The sequence below is a fragment of the Aegilops tauschii genome, chromosome 3 (assembly GCF_002575655.3).
Source record: "Aegilops tauschii subsp. strangulata cultivar AL8/78 chromosome 3, Aet v6.0, whole genome shotgun sequence".
NCBI lineage: Eukaryota > Viridiplantae > Streptophyta > Magnoliopsida > Poales > Poaceae > Aegilops > Aegilops tauschii.
In genome coordinates, this window is record NC_053037.3 from 613,711,679 (window position 1) to 613,728,814 (window position 17,136).

General features: G+C 45.0%; 1 long non-coding RNA gene across 1 annotated transcript; it reads left to right on the top strand.

The window, feature by feature from the left end:
- Positions 1–691: 691 nt before the first annotated feature.
- On the top strand, positions 692–4,055 carry LOC141021097 (uncharacterized). Its single transcript, XR_012181104.1, has 4 exons — positions 692–935; positions 1,461–1,573; positions 2,835–3,192; positions 3,744–4,055. It is a non-coding gene; the product is annotated as an uncharacterized lncRNA (long non-coding RNA).
- The last annotated feature ends 13,081 nt before the right edge of the window (positions 4,056–17,136 follow it).

Genomic DNA, 17,136 nt, shown 5'->3' on the forward strand with positions numbered 1-17,136 from the left:
AAGTGTTGTTTATATAGGAGGGGCCTTTAGTACCGGTTGGAGCCACCAACCGGTACTAAAGGTCGATTTTGGCCAGGCCAAGCGGCGGAAGGCGCACCCCTTTAGTACCGGGTGGTGGCTGCAACCGGTACTAAAGGCCCCCCTTTAGTACCGGTTGGAGCCACCACCCGGTACTAAAGGGGGTGCGCTGGCGCAGGTGTGGTGCGGCAAGTTTAGTCCCACCTCACTAGCCGAGGGGCGCCCGCACTGGTTTATAAGCCCCAGTGCGGTAGCTCTCTCGAGCTCCTCTCCAAAGCAGGCCTACTGAGCCTAAATGTTCTGTGTTGCCCTGTCACTACAAGAATACCCCTTATAAAGCAACGCACATTCTACAACATTTTAGCTATACGTTGTAAAATTCATAATAGATACGCATATGAAAGGTTGCATCGTATGCGTTGCAGAATGCAGATTTACATCTCTTTGACCCTATCGTGGGACATATACCAAAAAAACAGGGAAGAAGAGAGGGATGCGCGAGAAACAGATCCCCCGATGCCCCTCCTCTCTCCCAAGTCGCCGCCACCAACCGCCTCATCACCCTCCTCTCCCCCTTGCCGCCGGCCCTCCCCTGCCCTCCTCCCACCTCGCAGCTCCGGAAGCTACCGGATCCGCCGCATCACCCACCCACCCACCCACTTATCCCTCTCACATCCCATCTCTCTCTCTTGATGCGACTCCTCATTGCGCCACCTGCGGCGGCTGATTCAGGCGATGTCCGGCGAATCCCGCCATCGCGAAGCACAGCCCAACGTCCCCTCACACCGTGGCGCCCTTCCATGCGGCTAGATCCGGCGGTAGCGGCCACCAAAGCCCACCCGGCCGCGACCTTTCCCCGATGGCTAGGGCTTCGGGCGTCGGCTCAGGCGCCGGTGGCCATGGCGTCGTCTCGTCCGGTGAGTGAATCCCCTCCCCTGGCTTTGGCCTCTCTCTCTTCCCTTTTCTCTGACCTCTGTTCTTCTCTTCTCCTGAGACGTCTCGGTATACCCCCCCCCCCCCCCCCCCGATTCTATTGCTGCTAATCCCTGTCAAAAAAGTTTGACCCTTGTGCAATTCATTGACGAACACTGATAGGCCTATAGACTGACTTCCGATCTCCGTTGATTTACATTTATGCACTGATTGCTACTCTATTAAATTAGTAATTATTAAATATCAATGGAGCATCAAATTTTTAAAAATTCTTATACGCTGCTAAGTGCTAACTCATCCATCCTTGGTAGATGAGTCGTTAATCCTTTCTATTTTTTTATGTAGAGAAGCACTACTTATATGCGGACCCCATGTTAAATAGTCTATTACAAGAGTTGCAATATTTAAAGAGGGATCCAGTCTTAATAGATCTCTGTATTGCAGTTTTGATGAGTTACTAATCAAAGTTTTTGTTGCAATTTCACACTTTTTGGGAGTCTGATGGTCAGGTTATTCAGGTGGAGGTAGTAGCTTGCTAATGGTGGCTTTCACGTCCAGCGCAAATACTAGTGGACGTGGACCTGTTGGGGAAAGCACGTACATCTTTGTGTTTAGTGAGCAGGTGAATTAATAATCCACATTGTTTCTTCTATGATGTTGCTTTGATGCTATTGATATGATTCAGAACACTGATAAATAAGACAGTACACATTTTCTTTGTCATTTGGTTATGTGATTGTGCTCTCATACACTGGAGGAGGGTAGTGGAGGCGAAACTGGGCCACGACCTCCCTTCCAAAATTACAAAAAGAATTTTATACAAAGTTTATTCACTACTTTAGCACAGCCCAGGAGATAATGCCCAGTAGCAGTCTAGGAACAGCGTCCATCCCTGATTCTCCACGGCTCCGATAGACTGCTCCTGCAGGGCTAGATCACTACCAGGCCACAGCTATTGTGAACCATCCTCCGCTGACATGATTTGAGCGACCGACCATTGCGAACTCGTCCGTTCGTCTGATGACCTCCTTGGCTCCTCCTCTTTATCGACTTGTCTATCCCCTTCTTATCGGTCGGAGGCTTGGAGCTGCATGCCGCTGACGCCGGCAAGCCACCACGCCGGACGGATGACGCACCAGCACTTGTGCGCACTGGACCTTAATCCTCTTGCTGGGTTGCGGCTCCTTGTTGATTGAAACCAAACGCCTTGGACACTGCTGGTTGGTGCTTCGTGCTTGCCTGGCTAATCGCTTGGTTAGTTTACTACAGAAATGTATGTCCTATTTTTTGATTGGAACGGAGAGAGTAACTGAGAAGCGAGGTGTGATGATAATTTATTCATATAGATGTTCACTGCATCGGTTAAATGCTGGAAAATTTGATGCATTATAAATTCCTGATTTAGATATATAGCAACAATGGAAACGACATATTGTTTAGTCATATAATTATGGGATCCCTACAAATTATCGCTTACACATGTTCTATGATGAGTAGCTTTTTCATGCATATTGTGTGTTTTTAGATGGATTTGGCCCCCTGTTGTGTTTTGGTCACGCTCCGCCACTGCTCTCATAGCATGCAGTTATTATATATGCAATTGGGTCAAGTCAATGCAAAGGATTCATCTATACCAAGTACTTATCTACTAATCTAAAAAAGATACTTATCTACTACCGCTGTACATCATAGTGTAAAAAAAACTGAATCCCAATACCCCACTTAGATGCAACCCACACCTGAGCTTTATGCATGTTCATGTGCAAACATTCATATACTAAAGCTTGCAGCAAGCACACGCACATATACACCGGCAGCAGCTCACTGTTAATCATCATATTAGTCATTCATTAAATAGAGGCTCACTGTTTGTTTGTGCGCAGGTTTCCGAAGAAAGAAATACTCAATGCCATTCGGTGGTTTTCAATGTGCCAGTGTCTACATTCGTAGTACATCATTGAGTTTTACCTTCAACTAAGACTATTTCCGTTGAGGTGATTATTTATTTATTCCTTTATTGCTTAGATTAGCTCTAACAATTTTTCAGCCTTCTTTTCTGCTCTTATTCAACTATTTATGTACTCCTATCTCACCAATTGTGTACCTATTGTTGTGTGTAATTTAATGTGAGGCGCCGCACTCATCCGTTCCAGCACTGCCGAGATGGAGGCGACATCACGGACGGCTGGAGCTGCGAGTAGATTTGTCCAAGATACAGCAGTGTTCGTAGTCATAGTTCTGGTAACTGTCTGCAATCTCCATATGTTAACTCTTTGCGAAGACGGAAATGCAAGTAATGTTCTTCTTAGATGCTCTTGCCTTTTTGATTTGTACATTGCTAAAGTGACCACTGAGCTCATACCACTTTGATTCATAAATTGCTGAATTACCCTCATGAACTCTTGCTGTCATGGTTTGTAAATTGCTGAATTTCCCATTATGTCGCTTGCACTGTTCCATACAAGCAGTGTCTATTATGCTTTTAATCCGTCAACTAAGTAGGTACTATGTTATTAGTGGCTTGCTTTTAGGCCACAACCACATCTGTTTATTTTTCTCCGAGTCTGTTTATGTTTGTTTTGTGACCTGAGGTAGTATATTGAGTTGTAAGGGAATACTTTCAGGTGACAACTTTTCTTTGTAATAGTTGTAATCTAGGCAGGCAACCAATGTTTCGAAAGTAATGACCCATTGTAAGAAGTAATGTTTCCTATTTGCTGGGCAACCCATCACTATTTGCATCATGTCAATGCATTGTGTATTAACAGTTCATTTTGTTATTTTGTTTGTAGATTCAAAAGATATACGGATGATTATATGGGTGCATGGCAAGTATACTGCAATGATGATGATGATGTTCCCGGTTCACGATGAAGACGATGATGGCTGTTCTCAGTTTTAGTTTAGTTGTAGGGATGCTTTTCCTGCTGGATGATGTTCCTTGGTTAAGTTTTAGTTTAAGTTGTAGGGATGTTGATGGATGATTTCAGTTTAAGTTTTGCTGTCAAGAGAATATTCAGGTTATGCATCACATTTGGATGTTATTCCTCCTGTAATATCAACTATTGTAATCCCATAGTTGTTTTCAATATATGATTTCTTCCTGTCGTGCGTATATTTTTTCTTCTGACTTGATATACATACTTATCATCATTATGTGGAGCATTAATTTAATTACTGGAAATATATAAAATATTATTCACATTTTATATGTAAAACACCTGAAGCGTTGCAAATTCTTTGTGGCCAAGCAATGGGATTTGAAATCCTGTAGATGAGATTTGAATTCCTCGACATTAACCACCAACGTATATGAGTGTTGTAAAAGTCGGTTTTATGTGTTGTACTCTTGCAACGGTTTCTTTTACCAACGGAAGTATAACCGTTGCATTATGCGCTAGCAACACTGGATAAGGCTACGCATCCAAAACCGTTGGTAAAGACGCTAGCAACGCATATATGGACATTTAGATACGGAAAAATGCGTTGCTATATGATGGGTCTTGTTGTAGTGTGTGGGCCTACTGGGCCTTTGCGGGCCTGCATCCTGGCCCAACAACAGGTTGGGTTTCTAGTCGTATGCAGGCCGCTGTGGCGCAGTAGGCGGGCTTTTTATTTTCTTATTTTTTTGCTTTATTATTTTTATTTTATTTATTTTTGAGTTGGTTTTTGCTGTATTTAGAGTTTCTTTGTGAATATTTTTGCTTTAGGTACAAAAAAGTACAAACTTTCTATTAGTGCCGGTAGGTTACAAATTTGAATTATTTGAAATTTGTGTGAATCACTAGTTTGTGAATAACTTAACTTTGAAAATAGATTTTTCAGTGATTCTTTTATCTTATGTTTAATATTAGTGTGTTTTATCATTATATTCAATTTGGTAATGCTTAGGTTATTTAAAAAATGAAATGCCTTTGTAACGGATGAGTTTTCGTCCGAAACCCTGATACTTCGAAAGAGATTGTCCATTTTGTACACGAAGTGCATCCAGTTTTTGCGGTAACCCTCTCTACTTTTTTGCACATGCTATGTGGGTGAAATTATGATACCATGCCAACTTTCAACCTTTTCTGAGTTCATTTGAAATGCTTTTCAATTTCAGGGTCATTTAGCTGAAAAAATCAGTAAATGCATGAAAGAATTTGTTTGCACATAAAATTTCTTCGCGTTTCAAATACCAAAACACATAACTACCCTAATGTTGGAAATATGCCCTAGAGGCAATAATAAATGGTTATTATTATATTTCTTTGTTCATGGTAATTGTCCATTATTCATGCTATAATTGTATTGTCCGGAAATCGTAATACATGTGTGAATACATAGACAACACCATGTCCCTAGTGAGCCTCTAGTTGACTAGCTCGTTGATCAATAGATGGTTACGGTTTCCTGACCATGGACATTGGATGTCGTTGATAACGGGATCACATCATTAGGAGAATGATGTGATGGACAAGACCCAATCCTAAGCATAGCATAAAAGATCGTGTAGTTTCGTTTGCTAGAGCTTTTCCAATGTCAAGTATCTTTTCCTTAGACCATGAGATCGTGCAACTCCCGGATACCGTAGGAGTGCTTTGGGTGTGCCAAACGTCACAACGTAACTGGGTGACTATAAAGGTGCATTACGGGTATCTCCGAAAGTGTCTGTTGGGTTGGCACGGATCGAGACTGGGATTTGTCACTCCGTGTGACGGAGAGGTATCTCTGGGCCCACTCGGTAATGCATCATCATAATGAGCTCAATGTGACTAAGGCGTTAGTCACGGGATCATGCATTGCGGTACGAGTAAAGAGACTTGCCGGTAACGAGATTGAACAAGGTATTGGGATACCGACGATCGAATCTCGGGCAAGTAACATACCGATTGACAAAGGGAATTGCATACGGATTGATTGAATCCTCGACACCGTGGTTCATCCGATGATATCATCGTGGAACATGTGGGAGCCAACATGGGTATCCAGATCCCGCTGTTGGTTATTGACCGGAGAGGCGTCTCGGTCATGTCTGCATGTCTCCCGAACCCGTAGGGTCTACACACTTAAGGTCCGGTGACGCTAGGGTTGTAGAGATATATGTATGCGGAAACCCGAAAGTTGTTCGGAGTCCCGGATGAGATCCCGGACGTCACGAGAGGTTCCGGAATGGTCCGGAGGTAAAGATTTATATATGGGAAGTCTTATTTTGGTCGCCGGAAAAGTTTCGCACTTTATCGGTATTGTACCGGGAGTGCCGAAAGGGGTCCGGGGGTCCACCAAGGGGGCCCACCAGCCCCGGGGGGCCACATGGGCTGTAAGGGGTGCGCCTTGGCCTATATGGGCCAAGGGCACCAGCCCCAAGAGGCCCATGCGCAAGAGATAAGAAAAAAGGGAGAGTCCTAAAGGGGGAAGGCACCTCCGAGGTGCCTTGGGGGGGGGGAGGACTCCCCCCTGGCCGCACCCTTCCTTGGAGGAAGGGGCAATGCTGCGCCCCCCCTCTCCCTTGGCCCTATATATAGTGGGGGGAAGGGAGGGCAGCAAGATCACAGCCTTGGGCGCCTCCCTCCTCCCCTGCAACACCTCTCTCTCTCTCTCGCAGAAGCTCGGCGAAGCCCTGCCGGAGAGCCGCTACATCCACCACCACGCCGTCGTGCTGTTGGATCTCCATCAACCTCTCCTTCCCCCTTGCTGGATCAAGAAGGAGGAGACGTCGCTGCACCGTACGTGTGTTGAACGCGGAGGTGCCGTACGTTCGGCACTCGGTCATCGGTGATTTGGATCACGGCGAGTACGACTCCATCATCCACGTTCATTGGAACGCTTCCGCTCGCGATCTACAAGGGTATGTAGATCCACTCCTTTCCCCTCGTTGCTAGTAGACTCCATAGATGCATCTTGGTGAGCGTAGGAAATTTTTTAAATTATGCTACGTAACCCAACAGTGGCATCATGAGCCAGGTCTATGCGTAGTTACTATGCACGAGTAGAACACAAAGCAGTTGTGGGCGTTGAGTTTGCCAATTCTTCTTGCCGCTACTAGTCTTTTCTTGTTTCGGCGGCATTGTAGGATGAAGCGGCCCGGACCGACCTTACACGTACTCTTACGTGAGACAGGTTCCACCGACTGACATGCACTAGATGCATAAGGTGGCTAGCGGGTGTCTGTCTCTCCTACTTTAGTCGGAACGGATTCGATGAAAAGGGTCCTTATGAAGGGTAAATAGAAATTGGCAAATCACGTTGTGGTCATACGTAGGTAAGAAACGTTCTTGCTAGAAACCTACAAACCACGTAAAAACTTGCAACAACAATTAGAGGACGTCTAACTTGTTTTTGCAGCAAGTGCTATGTGATGTGATATGGCCAGAAGATGTGATGAATGATATATATGATGTATGAGATTGATCATATTCTTGTAATAGGAATCACGACTTGCATGTCGATGAGTATGACAACCGGCAGGAGCCATAGGAGTTGTCTTTATTATTTTGTATGACCTGCGTGTCATTGAATAACGCCATGTAAATTACTTTACTTTGTTGCTAAACGCGTTAGCCATAGAAGTAGAAGTAATCGTTGGCGTGACGACTTCATAAAGACACAATGATGGAGATCATGATGATGGAGATCAGGGTGTCATGCCGGTGACAAAGATGATCATGGTGCCCCGAAGATGGAGATCAAAGGAGCATAATGATATTGGCCATATCATGTCACTATTTGATTGCATGTGATGTTTATCATGTTTTTGCATCTTATTTGCTTAGAACGACGGTAGCAAGTAGGATGATCCCTTATAATAATTTCAAGAAAGTGTTCACCCTAACTGTGCACCGTTGCGAAGGTTCGTCGTTTCGAAGCACCACGTGATGATCGGGTGTGATAGATTCTTACGTTCGAATACAACGGGTGTTGACGAGCCTAGCATGTACAGACATGGCCTCGGAACACACGCAATACACTTAGGTTGACTTGACGAGCCTAGCATGTACAGACATGGCCTCGGAACACGGAGGACCGAAAGGTCGAGCATGAGTCGTATAGAAGATACGATCAACATGGAGATGTTCACCGATCTTGACTAGTCCGTCTCACGTGATGATCGGACACGGCCTAGTTAAACTCGGATCATGTTTCACTTAGATGACTAGAGGGATGTCTATCTGAGTGGGAGTTCATAATCAGATGAACTTCATTATCATGAACATAGTCAAAAAGGTATTTGCAAATTATGTCATAGCTTGCGCTTTAGTTCTACTGGTTAAGATATGTTCCTAGAGAAAATTTAGTTGAAAATTGGTAGTAGCAATTATGCGGACTGGGTCCGTAAACTGAGGATTGTCCTCATTGCTGCACAGAAGGCTTATGTCCTTAATGCACCGCTCGGTGTGCTGAACCTCAGCGTCGTCTGTAGATGTTACGAAACATCTGACATACACGTTTTGATGACTACGTGATAGTTCAGTGCGGTTTAGAATTGTGGCACCAAAGACGTTTTGAAACGTCGCAGAACATGTGAGATGTTCCGAAGACTGAAATTGGGATTTCAGACTAGTGCCCACGTCAAGAGGTATGAGACCTCTGACAAGTTTCTTAAGCCTACAAACTAAGGGAGAAAAGCTCAATCGTTGAGCGTGTGCTCAGATAGTCTGAGTGCCACAATCGCTTGAATCGAGTGGGAGTTAATCTCCCAGATGAGATAGTGATAGTTCTCCATAGTCACTGCCACCAAGCTAGTAGAGCTTCGTGATGAACTATAACATATCAAGGATAATCATGATGATCCTTGAGCTATTCGCGATGTTTGACACCGCGAGAGTAGAAATCAAGAAGGAGCATCAATTGTTGATGGTTAGTAAAACCACTAGTTTAAGAAGGGCAAGGGCAAAAGGGATACTTCATGAAACAGCAAGTCGTTTGCTGCTCTAGTGAAGAATCCCAAGGTTGAACCCAAACCCGAGACTAAGTGCTTCTGTAATGAGAGGAACGGTCACTGAAGCAGTACTACCCTAGATACTTGGTAGATGAGAAGGCAGGCAAGGTCGACAGAAGTATATTGGATATACGTTATATGAATGTGTACTTTACTAGTACTCCCAGCAGCAGCAGGGTATTAGATACTGGTTCGGTTGCTAAGTGTTAGTAACTCGAAATAAAAGCTGCGGAATAAATGGAGACTAGCTAAAGGTGAGATGACGATATGTGTTGGAAGTGTTTCCAAGGTTGATGTGATCAAGCATCGCATGCTCTCTCTACCATCGAGATTTGGTGGTTGCGCTGAACATGATTGGATTATGTTTACCGCAAAACGGTTATTCATTTAAGGAGAATAATGGTTACTCTGTTTATTTGAATAATACCTTCAATGGTCTTGCACCTAAAATGAATCTCGATCGTAGTGATACACATGTTCATGCCAAAAGATATAAGATAGTAATGATAGTACCACATACTTGTGGCACTGACACTTGAGTCATATTGGTGTAGAACGCATGAAGAAGCTCCATGTAGGTGGATCTTTGGACTCACTCATTTTTGAAAAGATTGAGACATGCGAACCATGTCTATTGGTATATATGCATGAAGAAACTCCATACAGATGGATCGTTTGGACTCACTTGATTTTGAATCACTTGAGACATGCAAATCATACCACATGGGCAAGATGACTGAAAGGCCTCGTTTTCAGTAAGATGGAACAAGAGAGCAACTTATTGGAAGTAATACATTTTGATGTATGCAGTCCAATGAGTGCTGAGGCATGCAGTGGATATCGTTGTGTTCTTACTTCACAGATGATTTGAGTAGATGCTGAGTGTATTTACTTGATGAAACACAAGTCTGAATTATTGAAATGTTCAAGTAATTTCAGAGTGAAGTTGAAGATCATCGTGACAAGAGGATAAAATGTCTGTGATATGATCATAGAGATGAGTATCTGAGTTACGAGTTTGGCACACAATTGAGACATTGTGGAAAGTGTTTCACAATTAATACCGCCCGGAACACCATAGTGTGATGGTGTGTCCGAACATCATAACTGCACCCTATTGGATATGGTGCATACCATGATGTTTCTTATCAAATTACCACTATCGTTTATGGGTTAGGCATTAGAGACAACCGCATTCACTTTAAAAGGGGCACCACGCAATTCCGTTGAGACGACACCGTTTATAGAAACCTAAGTTGTCGTTTCTTAAAAGTTTGGGGCTGCGATGCTTATGTGAAAAAGTTTCAGGTGATAAGCTCGAACCCAAAGCGGATAAATGCATCTTCATAGAATACCCAAAAACAGTTGGGTATACCTCCTATTTCAGATCTGGAAGCAAAAGTAATTGCTTCTAGAAACGAGTCCTTTCTCGAGGAAAAGTTTCTCTCGAAAGAATTGAGTGGGAGGATGGTGGAGACTTGATAAGTTTATTGAACCGTCGCTTCAACTGGTGTGTAGCAGGGCACAGGAAGTTGTTCCTGTGGCACCTACACCAATTGAAGTGGAAGCTTATGATAGTGATCATGAAACTTCGGATCAAGTCACTACCAAACCTCGTAGGATGACGAGGATGCGCACTACTTCAGAGTAATGCGTGATCCTGTCTTGGAGGTCATGTTGCTAGACAACAATGAACCTACGAGCTATGGAGAAGCGATGGTGGGCCCATATTCCGACGAATGGCTCGAGGCCATGAAATCCAAGATAGAATCCATGTATCAGAACAAAGCATGGACTTTGGTGAGCTTGCCCGATGATCGGCAAGCCATTGAGATAAATGGATCTTTAAGAAGAAGACAGACATGGACGGTAATGTTACCGTCTATGAAGCTCGACTTGTGGCAAAGAGTATTTTCACAAGTTCAAGGAGTTGACTACGATGAGTTTTTCTCATCCGTAGCGATGCTTAGGTCCGTCGGAATCATGTTAGCATTAGCTACATTTATGAAATCTGGCAGATGGATGTCAAAACAAGTTTCCTTACCAGTTTTCGTAAGGAAAGGTTGTATGTGATACAATCAGAAAGGTTTTGTCGATCCTAAGGATGCTAAAAGATATGCTAGCTCCAGCGATCCTTCCATGGATCAGAGCAAGCATCTCGGAGTCAGAATATACGCTTTGATGGGGTGATCAAAGTTTTTGGATTTATACAAAGTTTGTTAGAAACTTGTATTTACAATAAAGTGAGTGGGAGCGCTACAACATTTCTGATAAGTATATGTGAATGACATATTGATGATCCGAAATGATGTAAAATTTCTGGAAAGCATAAAGGGTTGTTTGAAAGGAGTTTTTCAAAGGAAGACCTGGATAAAGCTACTTACATATTGGGCATCAAGATCCATAGAGATAGATCAAGACGCCTGATGATACTTTCAAAAGACAGCACACCTTGACATGATTTTGAAAGAGTTCAAAATAGATCAGCAAAGAAGGAGTTCTTGGTTGTGTTACAAAGTGTGAGTATTGAGTGAGACTCAAGACCTGACCACAGCAGAAGATAGAGAAAGGACGAAAGGTCGTCCCCTATGCTTTAGACATAGGCTCTATAGTATGCTATGCTGTGTACTGCACATGTAGTGTGCCTTGCCATGAGTTGGTCAAGAGGGTACAATGGTGATCCGGGAAAGGATCTCATGACAGCGGTCGAACTTATCCTTAGCACCTAGTGGATTAAGGAATTTTCTCGATTATGGAGGTGGAAAGGAGTTCGTCGTAAAGGGTTACGTTGATGCGAACTTTGACACTAATCCGGATGACTCTGAGTAGTAAACCGGATTCGTATAGTAGAGCAATTATTTGAAATGGCTCCAAATAGCGCGTGGTAGCATCCACAAGATGACATAGATATTCGTAAAGTACACGGTTCTGAAAGGTTCAGACCCGTTGACTAATAACCTCTCTCACAAGCATAACATGACCAAACCAGAACACATTGAGTGATAATCACATGGTGATGTGAACTAGATTGTTGACTCTAGTAAACTCTTTAGATGTTGGTCACATGGTGATGTGACCAGTGAGTGTTAATCACATGGTGATGTGAACTAGATTATTGACTCTAGTGCAAGTGGGAGACTGTTGGAAATATGCCCTAGAGGCAATAATAAATGGTTATTATTATATTTCTTTGTTCATGGTAATTGTCCATTATTCATGCTATAATTGTATTGTCCGGAAATCGTAATACATGTGTGAATACATAGACAACACCATGTCCCTAGTGAGCCTCTAGTTGACTAGCTCGTTGATCAATAGATGGTTACGGTTTCCTGACCATGGACATTGGATGTCGTTGATAACGGGATCACATCATTAGGAGAATGATGTGATGGACAAGACCCAATCCTAAGCATAGCATAAAAGATCGTGTAGTTTCGTTTGCTAGAGCTTTTCCAATGTCAAGTATCTTTTCCTTAGACCATGAGATCGTGCAACTCCCGGATACCGTAGGAGTGCTTTGGGTGTGCCAAACGTCACAACGTAACTGGGTGACTATAAAGGTGCATTACGGGTATCTCCGAAAGTGTCTGTTGGGTTGGCACGGATCGAGACTGGGATTTGTCACTCCGTGTGACGGAGAGGTATCTCTGGGCCCACTCGGTAATGCATCATCATAATGAGTTCAATGTGACTAAGGCGTTAGTCACGGGATCATGCATTGCGGTACGAGTAAAGAGACTTGCCGGTAACGAGATTGAACAAGGTATTGGGATACCGACGATCGAATCTCGGGCAAGTAACATACCGATTGACAAAGGGAATTGCATACGGATTGATTGAATCCTCGACACCGTGGTTCATCCGATGATATCATCGTGGAACATGTGGGAGCCAACATGGGTATCCAGATCCCGCTGTTGGTTATTGACCGGAGAGGCGTCTCGGTCATGTCTGCATGTCTCCCGAACCCGTAGGGTCTACACACTTAAGGTCCGGTGACGCTAGGGTTGTAGAGATATATGTATGCGGAAACCCGAAAGTTGTTCGGAGTCCCGGATGAGATCCCGGACGTCACGAGAGGTTCCGGAATGGTCCGGAGGTAAAGATTTATATATGGGAAGTCTTATTTTGGTCGCCGGAAAAGTTTCGCACTTTATCGGTATTGTACCGGGAGTGCCGAAAGGGGTCCGGGGGTCCACCAAGGGGGCCCACCAGCCCCGGGGGGCCACATGGGCTGTAAGGGGTGCGCCTTGGCCTATATGGGCCAAGGGCACCAGCCCCAAGAGGCCCATGCGCAAGAGATAAGAAAAAAGGGAGAGTCCTAAAGGGGGAAGGCACCTCCGAGGTGCCTTGGGGGGGAAGGACACCCCCCTGGCCGCACCCTTCCTTGGAGGAAGGGGCAATGCTGCGCCCCCCCCCTCTCCCTTGGCCCTATATATAGTGGGGGGAAGGGAGGGCAGCAAGATCACAGCCTTGGGCGCCTCCCTCCTCCCCTGCAACACCTCTCTCTCTCTCGCAGAAGCTCGGCGAAGCCCTGCCGGAGAGCCGCTACATCCACCACCACGCCGTCGTGCTGTTGGATCTCCATCAACCTCTCCTTCCCCCTTGCTGGATCAAGAAGGAGGAGACGTCGCTGCACCGTACGTGTGTTGAACGCGGAGGTGCCGTACGTTCGGCACTCGGTCATCGGTGATTTGGATCACGGCGAGTACGACTCCATCATCCACGTTCATTGGAACGCTTCCGCTCGCGATCTACAAGGGTATGTAGATCCACTCCTTTCCCCTCGTTGCTAGTAGACTCCATAGATGCATCTTGGTGAGCGTAGGAAATTTTTTAAATTATGCTACGATTCCCAACACCTAACTATTACAGAGATTCCCTCCTGGGTGTGAAACACAGAAGAAAGTGATGATAGTGAAGCCGATCACTTCCCAGATCTTTGGGTGTGAAACTTTTTCTTCGCGTGTGTCCCTTTGCGCCGTAGCCATGGAAAATCTTCATCATTTAACTGGATGCTCGGGTCAATATTCACTGTGAATGGAGCAATTTCATCAAACTTTTCATAATCTTCTGACATGTTTGTCTTGTCATCCACTCCCACGATGTTTCTCTTCCCATAAAGAACTATGTGGCGCTTTGGCTCATCGTATGATGCATTCGCTTCCTTATCTTTTCTTTTTCTCGGCTTGGTAGACATATCCTTCACATAGAAAACCTGTGCCACATCATTAGCTAGGACAAATGGTTCGTCTGCATACGCAAGATTGTTGAGGTCCACTGTTGTCATTCCATACTGCGGGTCTTCCGTTACCCCATATTGTGTCATATTGACCCATTTGCACCGAAACAAAGGGACCTTCAAACCACGTCCATAGTCAAGTTCCCATATCTCCTCTATGTAACCATAATATGTTTCCTTTCCCGTCTTGGTTGTTGCATCAAAGCGGACACCACTGTTTTGGTTGGTGCTCTTCTTATCTTGGGCGATCGTGTAAAATGTATTACCATTTATCTCGTACCCTTTGAAAGTCATTATATTCGAAGATGGTAACTGGACAGCGAGTACAGGTCATCTTCAATAGAGGCGTCATGCATGGTACGTGTCTGCAACCAGCCGGCGAAACTCCTGGTTTGTTCACGTGTAATCCAGTCATCAGACCGCTCCGGGTGTTTGGAGCGTAGAAAATTCTTGTGTTCGTCCATATACGGAGCCACCAAGGCGGAATTCTGTATAACTGTGTAGTGTGCTTCAGTGAGAGAATGTCTGTCCATACATATTTTTTGATTCCCTCCTAGCGTGCCTTTTCCATCCAGTCTGCCCTTATGCCGCGATTCAGGAACACCAATCGGCTTAAGGTCAGGAATAAAGTCAATACAAAACTCAATGACCTCCTCATTTTCATGGACCTTGGAGATGCTTCCTTCTGGCCTAGCACGGTTATGAACATATTTCTTTAAGACTCCCATGAACCTCTCAAAGGGGAACATATTGTGTAGAAATACAGGACCCAAAACGTTAATCTCTTCGCATAGGTGAACTAGGACGTGCGTCATGATGTTGAAGAAAGATGGTGGGAACACCAACTCGAAACTGACAAGACATTGCACCAAATCATTCTCTAACCTTGGTATGATTTCTGGATCGATTACCTTCTGAGAGATTGCATTGAGGAATGCACATAGTTTCACAATGGCTAATCGAACGTTATCCGGTAGAAGCCCCCTCAATGCAACCGGAAGCAGTTGCGTCATAATCACGTGGCAGTCATGAGACTTTAGGTTCTGTAACTTTTTCTCTGCCATGTTTATTATTCCCTTTATATTCGACGAGAAACTAGATGGTACCTTAATACTGAGCAGGCATTCAAAGAAGATTTCTTTCTCTTCTTTGGTAAGAGCGTAGCTGGCATGACCCTGATGTATGCCGTCTTTTCCATGCATACGTTGCTGGTCCTCCCGTGCCTCAGGTGTATCTTTTGTCTTCCCATACACGCCCAAGAAGCCAAGCAGGGTCACGCAAAGATTCTTCGTCACGTGCATCACGTCGATTGCAGAGCGGACCTCTAGATCTTTCCAATAGGGCAGGTCCCAAAATATAGATTTCATCTTCCACATGGGTGCGCGTCCGTCAGCGTCATTCGGAATAGGTTGTCCGCCAGGACCCTTTCCAAAGACTACCTTCAAATCCTTGACCATATCATGTACATCAGCACCAGTATGGTGGCGAGGCTTCGTTCGGTGATCCGCCTCACCTTTGAAATGCTTGCCTTTCTTTCTTACGGGATGCCTGCTCGGAAGAAATCGACGATGTCCCAGGTACACATTCTTCCTACAATTGTCCAAATATATACTGTCGGTATCATCCAAACAGTGCGTGCATGCGCGGTCTCCCTTGTTTGTCTGTCCTGAAAGGTTACTGAGAGCAGGCCAATCATTGATGGTCACGAACAGCAAGGCCTTTAGGTCAAATTCTTCCCCCATGTGCTAATCCCACGCACGTACACCTGTTCCATTCCACAGCTGTAAGAGTTCTTCAACTAATGGCCTTAGGTACACATCAATGTCGTTGCCGGGTTGCTTAGGGCCTTGGATGAGCACTGGCATCATAATGAACTTCCGCTTCATGCACAACCAAGGAGGAAGGTTATACAAACATAGAGTCACAGGCCAGGTGCTATGTTTGCTGCTCTGCTCCCCAAAAGGATTAATGCCATCTGCGCTTAGACCAAACCATACGTTCCTTGCGTCATCTGCAAACTCCTTCCCGTACTTTCTCTCAATTTTTCTCCACTGCGACCCGTCAGCGGGTACTCTCAACTTTCCGTCTTTCTTACGGTCTTCTCTGTGCCATCGCATCGCCTTGGCATGCTCTTTGTTTTGGAACAAACGTTTCAACCGTGGTATTATAGGAGCATACAACATCACCTTGGCAAGAATCTTCTTCCTGGGGCGCTCGCCCTCGACATCACCAGGATCATCGCGCCTGATCTTATAGCGCAATGCACCGCATACCGGGCAAGCGTTCAAATCCTCGTACTCACCGCGGTACAGGATGCAGTCATTAGGGCATGCATGTATCTTCTGCACCTCTAACCCTAGAGGGCAGACAACCTTCTTTGCTTCGTACGTACTCTCGGGCAATTCGTTGTCCTTTGGAAGCATATTCTTTATCATTACCAGCAACTTTCCAAATCCCTTGTCAGATACACCATTCTCTGCCTTCCATTGCAGCAATTCCAGTGTGGTGCCCAACTTTTTCTTGTCAGCTTCGCAATTCGGGTACAACAATTTCTTGTGATCCTCTAACATGCGCTGCAACTTCTTCTTCTCCAAATCACTTGCGCAGTTTCTCTTTGCATCGGCAATGGCCCGACCTAGATCATCAGCGGGCTCATCTGATGCCTCTTCTTCAGCTTCTTCCCGCATTGCCGGCTCAGGTTCTTCCCCCATTGTTGTATCATCGTATTCAGGGAACCCATGGCCAGGATAGCTGTCGTCGTCCTCTTCTTCTTCATTGTCTTCCATCATAACCCCTCTTTCTCCGTGCTTGGTCCAAACATTATAGTGGGGCATGAAACCGGACTTAAACAGGTGGACGTGAATGGTTCTTGACGTAGAGTAATTGTGATCATTCTTACAGACTAAACATGGACAAGGCATAAAACCATCCGCCCGCTTGTTTGCCTCAGCCGCAAGCAGAAAAGTTTGCACGCCATTAATGAACTCGGGAGAGCATCGGTCATCGTACATCCATTGTCGGC